This window comes from Diplotaxodon limnothrissa, linkage group LG5 (assembly GCF_057381915.1).
Source record: "Diplotaxodon limnothrissa isolate DT_005_m linkage group LG5, D_limnothrissa_male_GT1.1, whole genome shotgun sequence".
Classification (NCBI taxonomy): Eukaryota; Metazoa; Chordata; class Actinopteri; order Cichliformes; family Cichlidae; genus Diplotaxodon; species Diplotaxodon limnothrissa.
The window spans coordinates 395,861-399,348 of NC_140600.1; positions in this window are offsets into that span (position 1 = coordinate 395,861).

Genomic DNA, 3,488 nt, shown 5'->3' on the forward strand with positions numbered 1-3,488 from the left:
CTTCAGTCAGTCTGAGAGGTAAACCACAAACACTCAGTGAGTTCACATTAACACTCAGTGAGTTACAGTCGCTGACCTCTGACCTGTCATGTGACCTAGAAACCAGGTCACATGATTCACATCAGCTCACACACACTTTCTACCTTCACCTGCAGAGGAAACACAAATCATTTATGTGCACATCAACTGAAATCCTCCTTTCCATCATGTGTGCTGTCCAAATATCAGCTGCTTCTTTCCTGCTTCATCTCAGTGTCAGCTGAATATAGTCAGACAGCAGTGTGAGGCAGAGGAAGCTGCCATCAGCTGCTCTGCTATCAGTCCACTAGATCGAGCCTGAAGCACACACGATGCATTCACTGACACACACCGATTCACTATTAATAAGAAAAATTAGAAGTGACAGTTTGTTTCTGTACTTGTGTTGATGTGGACGTTGTGGAATGTTTCCTCTGTCAGTGCGCCCCAGGGTGGCTGTGGCTACAACGTAGCTGCCATCACACCAGTGTGTGAATGGGTGGATGACTGGATGTGACAAGCGCTTTGGGGTCCTTAGGGATGAGTAAAGCACTATACAAATACAGGCCATTTACCATTATGTAATTAAGTCAGTCTAAATATCAAACCCAACAACCTTTGTATTGTTGTCATAATTACTTCCTGTTGAAGCAAATCCAATATTTGTAATGAAGGATTTTTAAACAGATAACGTCAGCATGTTTAATTCAGTTCTACACTACATTCAATTCAATTCAATTTTATTTATATAGCGCCAAATCACAACAAAAGTCGCCTCAAGGCACTTCATAGATATGCATGCATATGGATGCATATCCACCTGCACTGTAATTATAAAGACCCCTGACCTCCAACAGCTGTTGACACAGTAACTGGTTATGGTCAAACAGATGTGTCCACCTCGCAGCAGTTACTGTGGAACAGCAGCTGAGCTCATTCTGCAGTCAGTGTGTCAGTGAGAGCAGCAGCTCCTCTCCACCTCCTCCACAGACTGATGGAGGCAGGAAAATCACTCTGGATTCTAATGATGAACAGATCAGTCCTGAGTTTGATGACATGTGTCACATTTACTGAATCCTGAAATCACATGAACGAAGAATTCCACTAACAACTGCCAACACCCTAAAACGGAGCTGCAGCACAGTGGCCAAGACCATACAGCAGTTTAACCCTTTAAGACCTACCATAGAACCAAGTCCGCCAGAACTTATCTTTATATTTTTACATGCTGTGGAGCCATTTTTGGGAACATTTTGAGTTGTTATACATCAATACAACCATTATAGTCCAAATTTTATTAATATGTATGCATTAAGTGCATAGTAATTACATAAATTGCAAAAAAGTGCAATATAGTACAAAAAAATTGAAATTCGTTTTTGTTGTTTTTACATACATTTCTAGTTAGAGAAATTTGAGAGGCTTATCCCTCTAAACTCTAAATACAAAAACGTTGCACAAGATAGTTTCCCACCATAGGAAATTTATTTTGAGTGTCTTCATAGTTTTATTTTTGAAATACACCAATTTTTATATACTGCAGGAAAACGTAAATAATAATGGATTGGACTGCATTTATATAGCGCTTTTCTAGGTACCCAAAGCGCTTTACAATTCCGCTATTCATTCACTCTCACATTCACACACTGGTGGAAGCAGCTACAGTTGTAGCCACAGCTGCCCTGAGGCAGACTGACAGAAGCGAGGCTGCCATATCGCGCCATCGGCCCCTCTGGCCAACACCAGTAGGCGGTAGGTAGGGTAAAGTGTCTTACCCAAGGACACAACGACCAGCACAGAGAGAGCTGGGGATCGAACCGGCGATCTTCCGGTTACAGATGAGCTTCCCAAACCCCTGAACCACGGTCGCCCAATAAATATAATGCAAATTTGCCAAAAAAAAACAGCATGTGCATTAAAATAAACTCTTTCCAGCAGTGCAATTTGAGTTCTAAACATCCCAGGAACTATACAGAAAGGCATAAAGTCAAACACGACTTTTAAAAAGGACTTGCTACCATATGCCTCACTGTCAGAGATTTACAGTTAACAAACAGTCAGGTGAATAATCAACACTGAGACACTCGAGATAATTACCGTGCTGCACGGGTACTCAGAGCGAATCACCACGAACTGCAGTATTCGTTTCGTATTCGAACAAAAGATTTTCTCCTTCATTTCTGTCAAACAAAGCTGTATGACACGTTTCCAGCTGTTAGTATCATGGTTGCTAGGGCAGCGCAACGGAGGCTAGACCGTCCCATTTCACAAGCCTCGCACTTCCGGCCTTAGTGGTCTATAAGTACGCGGCCCTTGAGGATTGTTGAGGCTGCGTAATTTAAGGCTGCAGATCCTGAATTGGGATACAGCCTGTGTCAGTCTTTTTCTTTTGAAACAAACTTTATTAAGACCTATGAACAGTCCAACACCTATGAATGAAATTTAGAGGATTCAAAGAAATATTGATAAAAGTTCTTGGAGCTGCTGTGCAAATATTTTTAACTCACTATGGGAACTCTGATCAAAGTTAAAGTCCTGGTTTCAAACTTTAAGCTTTTTTGCTCAAGCAGTTGTACAGAAATAATATTAAACTATAACAGTACTGATACACAGTGATCCCCTCAAAAATAAACACAGAGATATAAAACTTCTGTCCATTCTGCCATTAAAACAGTAAAATAGATCCACTGATTGGATTTTTACTGTTTATGAAGAATAAGCAAATATATTATAAGATGATGAGAGGTGAGAAAAAAAATCCTCAGAATCACTCGTTTGTATTCAAATGTCAAAGTTAGTGTTCATCTGTTCCTCTCCTACACGTCACTATGAAGTTTAATCTTCTAAAAGTCAAAGTTTGAGTTCATATTCACTGCAGTTTAGTACAATATCTACATGTTAACGTTTGTTTGTGCTAAACTGTTCATTTGTTCTGTTTCATAATAAAATATAGATATAAACATCTGTAACATCCGCACTTTGATATCTGGTATTTTGTACAGACAGAAGACAAAAGGTTTACTTTAGTATTAAAATACGAGTCCCGTACAAATCAAATATGTATATATAAAACTTAAAACTGATTTTTTTCAAACTTTTTTCCTCACCAGGAAAAAAGCAAAACTTTTTTCACGTCAAAGCTCAATAGTGATGTGATGTTCTGTATCGAGGCTTCGAAGCTTGTGTCGAGTAATTGAGGGGGCATTTCCGCGATGCTTCGAGGCTTGCTTCATTTATGGGAGGAGCTGAAAATGATGACGTCCGAAGCCTCGCTGCCCGGCTGTACCACGTGACTGGTTCATGAAGTTGTTCGAACTTTGCCGCGAGCTATGACAGCGATATAAACCCCTCAGACTTCAATCAAAATGTGGGTGTTTGATGGAGAGCTGCAGTTAGTGAGAGTTTGGAGACAGTTTGGAGGTTTATGAGAGTGAGGAGAGAAAGTCAGGAGAGAATGGAGCCAGCTAAGA